This window comes from Emydura macquarii, unplaced genomic scaffold (genome assembly GCF_026122565.2).
Source record: "Emydura macquarii macquarii isolate MOO-44397 ecotype Brisbane River unplaced genomic scaffold, CSIRO-AGI_Emac_v2 contig_2531, whole genome shotgun sequence".
Taxonomy (NCBI): domain Eukaryota; kingdom Metazoa; phylum Chordata; order Testudines; family Chelidae; genus Emydura; species Emydura macquarii.
The window spans coordinates 8,925,465-8,937,866 of NW_027132668.1; the positions used below are offsets into that span (position 1 = coordinate 8,925,465).

The 12,402-nt window shown below is 38.2% G+C and overlaps 2 long non-coding RNA genes across 2 annotated transcripts in view; one reads left to right on the plus strand and one right to left on the minus strand.

Moving 5' to 3' along the window:
• LOC137163373 (uncharacterized) lies at positions 1 to 11,644 on the minus strand. Its single transcript, XR_010922702.1, has 3 exons — positions 11,598 to 11,644; positions 496 to 650; positions 1 to 383 (listed from the first exon to the last, which is right to left on the minus strand). It is a non-coding gene; the product is annotated as an uncharacterized lncRNA (long non-coding RNA).
• The window catches only part of LOC137163372 (uncharacterized), a 20,887-nt gene continuing 19,865 nt past the window's right edge, over positions 11,381 to 12,402 (plus strand). The window contains exon 1 of the long non-coding RNA XR_010922701.1: positions 11,381 to 11,448. This is a non-coding gene — a long non-coding RNA (uncharacterized lncRNA). The remainder of the gene's footprint in view (positions 11,449 to 12,402) is intronic.

The window sequence follows — 12,402 nt, forward strand, 5'->3', positions numbered from 1 at the left end:
TGTACAGTCCCAAGTATAAGAGAAACCAACTGCAGGAAGCATACAGCAGAGCTGGCTTTTTTTTTCCTTTTTGCCAATTGCCAATGTCCCAAAAGTAAAGACTTGGGTGTTCTTACCTTAGGGCAATGCTTTTGGCAGAGTTCCCCTCCTCCCTCCCCAACAAGGAAAAGCCACAATGCTGCTCGGTAGCTGTTGAACTCCATTTTAGGTCCTATGAAGAGAGTGGGCTTGTAAGTGTTTATTGTTATACATTTCCATAGCACTAATGCAATAATGCAAGGAAGGCAACACTGCAACTTCCCTCCGAACAGCAAACCACTATTGCTAAATGTTAATTGGTGGATTTGTTCCAGTGGCAGTTTGTTTTTGGCTGTTGATGTCTCCTGCCCAGAGAAAGTGAGATGGAAAAGTATATTAATATGGGAGAAAAGTAGTATTATTATCCCCTTGTTTAGAGATAGGAGAACTGAGGCACAGAGAGATTACATTATTTACTTGAGTTCACCCAGGAAGTCCGTGATAAAACTGTAAATTTTACATCTCTTCTGTCTTAGTCAAGTGCTGCAGCCTTCCTCTCATGATCCTTCCTCCTACGTCCTTCCTCTCATGATCAAATTCTTTCTGAACATCTCTCAGAGACGACAGAGATTCTAGAATTGATGGGGATAGAAGGAAGATTGTTAGCCTGAAATTATTACTGCTACACTTTTTCGGTTTTACTCTGATGTGTGACAGCTACTGCTGTTAAATTATCTTGTTCTGTGCCCTGTTAAATAGTATGGTCAAGAATAAAGCCAATAGGCTCTGTTGTGGAAGTTCTCACCAGTTAAGAATGCTGTAAGGGACATTTTATTTATGAATTTTCCATATCTTCTAATATAAACTTGTCTCTTTAGTTAGAAAGGCACCTTTTCTTGCATTCTGAGTAATTTTTATTTAAAATAATTAAAAATATACTGGCAGTGAAAACTGGAAATATTTTACATTTAAGATAACAATGTGCAGAATGATTCATTTATACAATTATCCAAATTGGTCTTTGGTTTACAATTTTTGAAATGCAGTTCATTTTTTAATTTGAATTAATAGGCTCAGGCATAAGACAATATTAGATGAATCTCACATTTAATCTGAACACCTAACATGCCGTTAGTTGATTGTTACATTTAAAATTGTCCAAGAATACTACATATAAACACAATAGGAAGAGACTGAGTACTATAATGAATCGGTATGAATAACAGAATCATAGAAGCTAGAGATGGAAAAAACCCAAAGATCAGCCCGTCTGTCTCCATGCAAATGCAGGATTGCTCTCTATACATTTTCTAGTGTTTTGTCTAGACTAATTTTAAAAGTGCCAAGAGACTGCACTTTTCTGCTTCCCTAGGAAGTTTTTCATGGCCTAGTAATCAAGTTTTTCTAATATTCATCTTAAGATTTCCCATTATAGTTTTATTTCATTAGTCCTGGTTAAAAAATGCAATAAAAACCTGTGAATCACACTGAATACATTCTCTTCATCTTTGATGTTTGTAATCTCCAACTATTTGTTAGGCTGTTATTCCGTTCTATCTCCTTCCTTCTACCTCACCATGAGTTATTTACTCAGCCAATCAGTAGCTAACACATTTAGTTCTTTTAAACCTCATAAATCAATCAATCCAGCCCTTTGATCAATTATATTGCTCTTTTCTAAATTCCCTTCAAATCGCCAGTATCGTTCTGGCAATCAATGCCCAAAACTGCCTTCAATTTTCCAGGTGCAGTCACACTAGACCTGTGCAGATCTGGACTATATCTCCTTGCTTTGTGATGTGATGCCTTTGAGTAGACAGCCCAAAATAGCCAAGGCCATTTTTTTGCAGAAATACTCATGTTGAATATGCATTGGATTAGCACACATTGCATTAGGTCTCTCTCCATATTACTAATTCTCAGGTTTCTCCCTCAAACAGTCTTTGTGCTTCAAATTACTTTTGCCTACCATGAACTGGCTTGCATTTCCCCAAGCAGAATCTAACTTTGTTATTTCTTGTGCATGTTTCTCTCTCTCTCTCTCCTATATTTCTGTCCTGGCAAGCGTTTGCCAGAACTTCTAATTTAGGGCCAGACTGTGCATATTGCCTACAGTGGAGTGTGTGAAGTCATGCCGTCCTTAGGAGTTCTGGGGGAGGACTGGGCCTCAGAAGGCACTGCCTAGCATGCAGAGGCGTACGTGCACTAAGCTGTCTATTTGGCCTGGTCCCTTTCAGGCACACAAACAGCAAAAAGAGGGCACGCATATGCAGAGGCAGGCTTATGGCCCTCCAGGGTAATTGGAGCTGCTGGGGGACATCATGCCTTGTCCTTCTGTTGTGAGGGAGGAAGGCTTCTTGTACATGCCCCCTCTCATCCACACCCTCACAAACTCCTGCCAGGGCCAGAGACAAACCAGTGCTATGTATTTACAGATGTCTGGAGAAATCTGTTTTTTTTCCACCTTCTTCCCAATCATTAATAAAGATATTAAATAGGATGGGTTCTCCTAATACTGTTCTCATGAGTACTGCACTAGACACCTGACCCCCCCAACTTCATACACTGCTGGTTATCATTACCCTTTGCTTATGATCTTTTAGCCACTTTTCACTCCGCATCACTGGTTTTAACCAAGATCATTAGAATTAATATTCTAAGTTGGATTTTGAAAGACACAGTATAAATGTTTTTACTACAATCTAGGCAGATAATACATGCAGTATTCCCTTCATCCACTAATTTTGTAGTTTTATAAAAAAAAACCACAACTCAAGGGCTTGGTATGGACTTGAAGTAAAATACACAATGCCAGCGAGTACCGAAAAATGCCTAAAAGCAGGTGAATTACCAACAAAAGCCTGGGGCTAGTGCTCCTTCCCTAAATAGGATTTGTTATGGTTAGAACAAGTATTCTCTCATCAGCATTCAGCACAACTTCAATAGGAAAAAGCAACCAGGAACTGGAACATAAAAAAAAGGAGAACAAAGAAAAGTGCTTCTTCACAATGCTATAAGCTCTCTTCCCTTAACGGATCCCTTTCCCAACCCACCTTAAGTAAAATAACGACATGCATTGTGTACTGCAGACAAGCCAGGAGCTGCACCCATAAACATCAGGCACATGATATTGTGTTTTCTTTTTCAGCTGGTCAATAGCAGTCAGATGTTCCTGTTACAGGTGGAGTTGTTTTTGGTGAAAGTCCCTCATAAGTGCTGAGCAATAGAATACCATGACTGTCAGCTAGAATCCTTTCCCTTCCTTACAGCTGAAGTAGATTAATTGGGATAGTGAAGTGAACAGAGATTTCACGTAAAACCCAACAGTTCTGTTGCTTTTAGTATCCATGCTACGGTTGTTTATTTTAACCAGTTCAGTAGAGGAGAAATAGGGTATTTTGTTTCTGAAGGATCAGTACTGTTTTCAGGCAGCTTACTTATGCTGGCCTTTTCTCTGGTCAACATATCAATAACAGAGGACACATGGTTGCAGCAGAAGCAGCATGTCCTCCGTCTCGACTTTGGTTGATGCCACACTATAATACTTGTAGAGCATAACCGAATACTTATAGAGAGTAATAATGTCCGTGGCAAATGTTCTCTTCTTTTAATCTCTTTTTTATACCATTCTACGAGTGATAAAGTGCTTTTTCCAAGCTAGCAGTCCACAGCAATAAACTGAGAAGATGAGACTTCAGGGACAATTAAGAAAATCACACCAGACAAAAATATGTGTGACATACTGCAATGATAAGGTTGTGGTGGACGGCTTGTGATGTAGTGAAATTAAATCTCTTAACAGAGACACAGACAATGTTATATGATGTGCTCATGGGATCCTTGCTGATCTCACAGAGACACAGCTGGGAAAAAAACCCATCTCTCTGATGTCTGATAATACCCAAGTGTCCTGTCCAAAAATTATAACAACACTAGGTATCACTAATGAATTAGGTATCACTAATGAATGTACCCGTTAAATGAATCATTCTACCTGTCTTCACAGCATATAGATTTAGTTATGTTTTCCTCTAAGTATCTACAGAAAAGTTATCCTAAACAGAAAGATGTAGCCAGACAATGTCACTGCATCTACCCCTAAAGGCAACTATTCCCTTTACACCAACAGCCAAAAGGTTACATATCCTTTAATGAATCTTTTCTTTTTTCTTTTTCTCCCATTCATCAATAATAATATTGCATTGCATCATATCAACTTACTGTAGCGTGTAATGTAACAACTTAATATAAATACATGAGACACATGAGAAACAAACAGGTACTTTTTTTGCTTCTCACATGATCAGATGCTCATTACGTAATCTTGCTTGTAGTGCAAGCTGCTGAATAAAGTGGTGTGAACAGAGAGTTGTCTATTATTCCTGCCAGATGTCAGGTCACCAAGTACCCAAACGCTGTCTCAACTTTCAACAACACGAAAAGCAATCAGGGATCTCTCCACACACTGTTACCATATCGACCTTGTTCATCAAATTGACTTTTTCCAGTACAAAATTCTCTCACATTATTATTTACAAAATAATTTACACATCAAGTATAAAATTATGAACATTACAAATTTAAATTTGCAATTTTGTCCTCTTATATGTAAAATAATATGTATGTACATTTTTTTCTTTCAAATGATATATTAATTTGCAATTATATAGATATGAAATGGATAAAATAATATATATATACTTATTTAGAAATCATTATAGGTTAATAGACTCCCATGCAGAACAGCCAACGTAAGTATTTTTATAATTTTTGCAAAGCTGTTACAGACATTGTCTGGAAAATGCTCAATATCCTTTTCAAAATTGTCCATTTTATATTTTTGTTTATTTAAATATTCCTACTGCACTTCATCCTTGTTATGGATATTAGTGGGGCGTTCTGCCGAAAACCGATGGCTCTGGAAAACTGTCAGCCAAATATTTTGAGTGCTATTACCAGGTGCCATTCTAATTAGAGTAATTATAACTGTGAGCTACAGTATCTGAAATCCAGGATATAGAGATGCAGTAGAATCTTTTGAGGGGTCAGAGTGAGCATAGCAAACTTCACTAATATTCACCTATTGCCGTGATGTGATGGGTCATTGGACAGAACCCTGGTCCCTTTCTAAAAAGTAGAGTTTGGTTCTTTATCTATTATACATGGAAAAGAACTGGGCACAAAAAAATCTTAGGTTTGTACAGTTTCATAGACGTTTTAAGGCCTTAAAGCACCATTATAACCATCTAGTCTTACTTCCTGCATAACACACGGCATAAGACTTTCTATGAATTAATTGCTGCTTCAAGTCTAATAGCTGTGGCTGAACTAGAGTGTATCTTTTAGAAAAACATCCAAACGTGTTTTAAAGATTTCCAGTGATGAGAATCCACCACACCTTATTGAAGTCAACTGCAAGTTTCTCATTCACTTAAATGGGCATTGAACTGGGCCCTTACAATCTAATTTCATCTTCCCTAATTTTATTGGCTTTATTTTATTTCAAATCAAATTGAGAGTCAGTGTACCACAGTCACTATTCAAGAGGCAACATTTACCAACAATTACTTCATAGTAGTGTCTGATAGATGAAAGTTATATCCTATTCTGAGGATTGGAAAGTAGTGTGGTGACTCAAGTGCTGGCTGATAAAGTTGGTAAAGGGACCACTGGCCGTTAACGGTGAGTGATGTATGTTTTGGAGCAGTTATTTGGCTTCATTACCAGTACATACTATTGCTCTATTTAAATATCCCTCTTCCTCTTTTTTTTTTTCCATTTGAGAGAAATTAGATGTAAGAGACAAGTCACATGCAATGGTGGGGTATTTTTCTTTTTTAGTAAAACTTGGATGTTACTTGTCTCTATATTCTAAATTACTTTAAATAGTTTCTTTTGGTGGAAGAGTATGTATTGTGTCCCTTTAAGTTCAGTCCTTGTATGAGTTATCACTCTGCTGTCATACAGATAATTTTCTCTTTGCTAAAGAGCAAGGAGAATTTTACTACTAATTTGGCATCATCTCTGCCTGATGATTTGCATTGCTTCATATGTTTGCTTTGCTTTTTCACAGTATAATGAGCCATCATCAAAGGCCATTTGTGGATTATGCTTGGCAACTGCAGGACCTGATTAAAAAAGCCTTGGATTTCTGACTGTTGTAGCTTTCTAGCCTGCTAATTTTCAGACCTCTCCCTCAAATGCCAACTAACATGACAGCTGAAGATCTGGCCATGTTCTTATGTAAGTCATTCTGCTGATGAACTGTCTCTTATCATCATTAATGTTGTTCTCTTTTGGAGTTAAAATATGAGGAACATTCTTGTATATCTTTGAATAGTAGCAATGAATTGCAGAGTGCCACAACTGTACATATTTCTTTCTTTGTTTACTCTTCTCCTGGCTTTGCAGCCATTTAGCTGTGTTTGTGAATCAGGAGCAAAGACTGTAATCTTTTTATTGTGTGAAAAGTCTTAAACCTTAAAAACTATGGAATGTTTGAAGGACCCTACAAATTAGGTCCCTCCAATGCATTTAAAAGTCCGTGGATTTTGTTAGTTTGTCGTGTCTTGTCATTTTTAAATCTTGGGAAGTAGGAACATTGTTATGTTCCAAATCTTGTAAATCTCAGGCACAGATTTGGCAAAGCAGAACTATTTTAAGAGGAAACAGTGTTTGGGAAATAAATGACATTAGTACAGTGTGATTTTCCATAAACATAGAGGACTAGATTGTAAAAGTACAATGTACCTTGGGTAAGGGGCAATGGATAAGTGAGCTGACCTAGGAGCAGTCCAGAGAACAATTTGGGACTTTAGGACTTTCTCTGGGGGAGAAGTAATCTGCAACAGCCCTTTTCCAAACTCAGATTACTTCCTCCTCTACACCAGCTCAGTTGTGCTGGCTGAGGCATTGGAAGCTGCCAGGAGTCAAGGCTTGGCCCATTCCACACCTACGCAGGATGGGGAACAGCTGCCTACAGAGGCTGCTCTACACTGTCTCTGCTGTCCATCTAGGCAGGAAGCATATGCAGGTCAGCAAGGGCAAGCAATGATCCTGCAGCAGCTGAATAAATTATGTGTTCTCATTTTTGATGGGTAAACCAACATGATTTATCATCTCATGACTTAGGATCAGAATCTGCCATCCTTATTCATGCTGAATAGTGCCATATTCCATTAGTAGTTCCAATGATTTCAGTTGGACAATTAGTGGAGTAAAGTAACACTTTCACTGTCGGAAGACAGGATACTGAGCTAGATGGGCCACTGGTCTGACCCAGTATAGCTGTTCTTATATATCATTTAGTCTTATTTTTACTCATTCAATTTTCTGTTTGTTTTTTCAGGTAAGCTGAGTAAAGACCTCAAGATTTGGGCCAGTAATATGATTAAAGGAAAGATAGGTAGATTGTTTATAGCAAATTTAAAAAAGGACAAGGAGCATATTTTTCAGAGGAAACAGCTAAGGACAGAGATATGAAAGCCCATATTTTTGCAAACTATTGAGAAAGTGATGGGGTAGGAGTTGGGGGGGGGGGGGGGGATTATTTTCAAGGGCAGTCCTTTTCTACTTGTATTCTTTTGTCTGATTTTACTCATAGGATAGGTGCCCAGAGCATAAGATGTGCACCTATATTAATACTTTATAAATTCAAATCCTATTCTCTAAGCTTGAATCAGGGCACAGAATATCCATACAGACCCTCCTCTTGCCCCAAACATGTGGTAAACCCCAAAGGTAAATCAATATAACTCACTAATTTATAGACAATTAACTTTACTTGGAATATTGTAGGTTACATTTAAATTTCAAGATGCAGCGCTAGCACTGAATATGTGAATGGATATGAACTTTCTCTAAAAAAAAGTACAAAAATGATTTAACCACCAAACTCCCAACAGTCCATGGGAAAGGAAGAAACCAAAGTCAATGATCAAGGGTTTGAAAATGTAGGGGCTAACTGGTGACTGCACAGAGCTCCACTGCTGAGCTCCAATTTTTAATTTAAGAAAATGCATCACCCCATCACACAGTGATTCATCCTCAGATTTTGCATCCACAGTCAATTATAGGCACAAAAATGGATGAATGGATGGTGTTTTAAAAAAAGTGGGCCAATACATTTATCAACCACAGATAACTTAATTTGCTTACGAGGAGCCTGTTAAAAGGCCAGGGAAGCTGACAATGCGCATTTGAGATAATATAATTCCACTACACATCAGATGTTGGGATGTATTGACATTTACCTGTCCAATGTCAGCTTACAGGTTCTAGCTCTTGTAGAGTGTGATAGGTCGCTAGATAGACATTTATTGCTTACAACACAGTCAAGTGCCTAGATTTCAAATCAGTTGTATCACTTATTACAAGCAGCATTATAGTGACCACAGGAGATTTAGTGAAGGCTGTTGTGTCATTACTTTCAAAATTCTAACGCGGGCAGGCATTCAGGAGCCACCTGCTGAATGCAACCTACTCTGTACCTTCAAGGTTTCATGAACTCAGAAGTACTGTGGTAGAATCTGCAGGAATGGAAATTGGGCTTTTGTATTATTGCATTCTCCATGTAGACAAGCTGATCAAAGAAATCAACCAGAAACTGTTACAATGGAAGCCTCTTGTTCTGCAGTACATTTTTACATGGCTTTAGGTCAGTGTCATAGGCGACAAGCTTCCGGAGTCAAACAGCTTGAAAATATTAAAATTAATCATAATCTGATTCTTCTTATTTATTATTATTTGTTAAACGGTTGGCATTGGCCGAATCTACTCCCATTTAAGTCAAGATAAACTCCCATTGATTTCAAAGGCCACAGAATTAGGCCAATGTGGAGTGCTTTTCAAAATCTGGTACAATGTGCTCAGTTCTATACAAGAACTGTATGAAGACGGTTAGCTGTTTGGGGGCAGGGACTAAAAGACAGACAGGATGCACTGTGAAGACCCACAGCAGGGAATAAGGTATTTAAAATGAAAGATGTGCTCCTTTTTATTCATGTGCCCCCTCTGACTATGGAAATGTATAATTCAGTTTTGATTCAGAATAAAGTAATAATGAATGGAGGGGAAGAGTCCATTTGTCAGACCCTCAGCTGGTTTAAATCAACATAGCAGTTTATACCAGCTGAGGGTCCAGCCCCAAGAGACTATCAAAAGACTGTCAATTATTACATGAAAATAGCTGCTTTCATGGAGTTTCCTCCCTCCTCATACTGCAAGAAAACTTTCACATAATGGTTAACTCCAGTCTGTGGATTTCAAAGCAGATTTTCGACTCCAACATGACACCAGGAACAATTTTTATTTAGTTAGTTATTTTGGGGGTGGCAAGAAGGCAAAACAAAGAATTCCTTCAGATTTTGAAAGATAAATGAGGAGCAAAGGATAGCAATCCTTTTCAAATGTTTAAAGGCAAATTAATGAACGTTAAATGATCATGCCTTTCATCTAGCCATGGACTTTGGCTGGAGAAATAGTAATGAAAGGTAAATAAAGTCAGTCCTTCCCTGCAGTGAATAAGAAAATATGCAATATATTTAGAATACATAGTGAATTAAGAGGTCAATGAAAGAGACTATAAGACTTTTAAGAGATGGCAGAAGTAATTAACTGACAGAAGACATGGGCATGACTCATGATTCAATGTTGCCAATCCAAACTTATGCTGATAAAATCTTTATACCACACACACACACACACACACACACACGCCTGTTTCCCAACAGTATATTAAGGGCACATGCACAGGCACACAATGGCCTCTTTCCTGTCTCAGACTGGTTTTACATTGTGTACATCGCCGCTTATTTGGGTGGAGTTGCTCCAGATTTATATGGGTGTCACAGAAGAATCCAACCCAAACTATATATCTGAAACCTGCAAATGTTTAAATAAAGGTAACCAGCAATAATTCAAAAATAATGGCTAATGAGTCTTTGAGTAAGTAACAAAAAGTGTTGTAAGTGAGGAACTATCAACAAAATGTAACTGGACTTTACAGAATATTACTATATATAGTGCAACACTGAAATTTACTCTACAAGGTCATCAAATGTGCTGCAGAAGCAGACCTATATAAATTGATAAAGACTGGCTGTGACAGCAAAGGGAGAAGGCACATGTGAAGAGTAACAATGTGTTCTGAAAGGATGCAGCTAACACAACCCCACTTAACTCTGTATTAGGACCTGTTTTGACCTAGGAAGAGGGGCATACACTAGGGTAATGAAATTTGTGGACGATACATACTAGGAAGGGGCAATCAATAGAAAGAAGAAGGGCAAAAAAGTCAGAACAACTCATCTAGAATGAACCCAAAGGAAGATAAGTGCCTTATAGAATTAAGTGTAGAGAAACATAAAATAATGAGATTTAGAGACACAAATAAAAAAAGGGCTTCTGCCCTAAATAATCATATGGTACAAAATACTGAGCAAAATAAGAATCTGGAGATAAATGACAGATAAAGATAAAAAAGTTTCAGTACAATGGTTAATAAAAATGGTAGCATTGATTCAGAGTGGGAACAAAAATATGGCAGATGAAGTTATTCCATCCCTGCATGTGGGAATTCTGAATGATGCCACACGTGGAATACTGTGAGGGGCTCCGAACACTGTATAAAAAATAGCAGAGGAAGAAAGAATAGGGGGCAAAAGAAAAGGTAGACAGCAAACTTAATTATTCATAAAGGTCAGAAAACACAACAAAATTGACTGCCATCTTTGCAAAGGAAAAGAATGAGAGGGTACCTCACTGAGGAATTAACATTTTAGAAAGTCATAGAGAGTACAGGCACTACAGAATTAGTATCTGAGCTACTAAATAGTGGCTGGGATCTAAGAATCTAAATAAAGACAGAGAAATAGCTTCAGAAGGAGTAATTAATGCATTGAAGAATTCTGCAGTAGGAGTAACTAGAAAAACTATTTTATTTCCTCTTGATAATTATTTCCTAGGACATTAGCAGCCCAATTTTCAAACTTTGATGACTATGTGAGCACTTTAGGGCCAATGTTTTTAAATTTAAGAGCCAAATTTAAGGGGAAATTTTCAAAGCACCTAAACAATTTAAGAGCACAAGACCCAATGAACATCAATGTCCCCCTTAGGCACCTGAGAGTATGTCTACACTGCAATTAGACACCCACTGCTGGCCTGTGGGCTGTGTAGAGACATTCAGGCTTGGGCTTTAGGATCCTGCAAGGTGGGAGGTCCCAGAGCTCAGGATGCAGCCTAAACATCTCCACTGCAATTAAACAGACCCTTAGCCCATGCTCTGGGAACCCGAGTCAGCTGGCACAGGCCAGCTGCAAGTTTTTAATTGTAGTGTAGAATTACACTCCCCAGAGTGTAAAAATTGACCCAAAGGCCCAGATCTTCAAAGGTATCTAGGTATCTAACTCCCACTGAAATCAATGGAAGGTAAGCACCTGAATAACTTTGAGAAGGTGCACCTCTGAGCTGAATGTGTATGTTGGTATGTATAAGTCTGTGTGAGAGTGTGCTTGCGTATGTGTGTGCATGCAAACTTGTATGCGTGTATGTTTCCAGCTCTAAGCTATGTTTCTCACCTTTGATCTAGCTCTTGTCCTTTCTCTTCCATTTCTGTGCCTTCGGCTTTGAAAGCCTAAGGATTATCACACTGCTGTTTCTACAGTGCTTTTTATCATCCTTCAAGATCACAGCTTGAACAATTTGGAACAGCTGCTCATTTTTCACAGACCAGGAAGGACCATATGTTTGATATCAACTCTTTTAGCATGTTTTTAATACAACAGCTGGCAAATGCCTTTTTGTTATTACTAAACTACTATTTAGGTTTTACACTGCCTGAGCTTGAGCTCTGTATCTAGTCTACTCGCACTGCGAGTCCAAAGCAACAATACCTGAGAACTAGAAGTTACGCATACTGGAAATCATAACAAACCAACTAGACCCACTAGTTGGTACTGATTTAATTAACTTTGTGTTTCCTGGTGATACTGTATCACTGTGTTGGCTTCTAATATGCCAAGCCCTGTTTGATAGTTTGGGATTGTCATCAGGGTTGGGATTGTTGGCATACGTTATTCAGATCAATTGGATTAATGGCCACAAAAATTATTCGTTCTTTTAAATACCCAGTGCTGATAATGGAAGGATGGGTTACATTTTCCAAGATGCCTACTTGATTTAGGAGCCTAAATCGCCTGTTCAAAAGTGGCCTAGACACTAAGGGTGGGATTCACACATGTATTTAAAAACATAACTGCCCCTGTAATCTATGAGCATTAGAAGCCTAACTACTAGTGTGAATCCTACTCCAAGGACTTTCAGTGAGAGTTAGGGCTGGATTCACTAAAGGACTTAGGCTACTCTCTGTTACTTTAGGTGCCA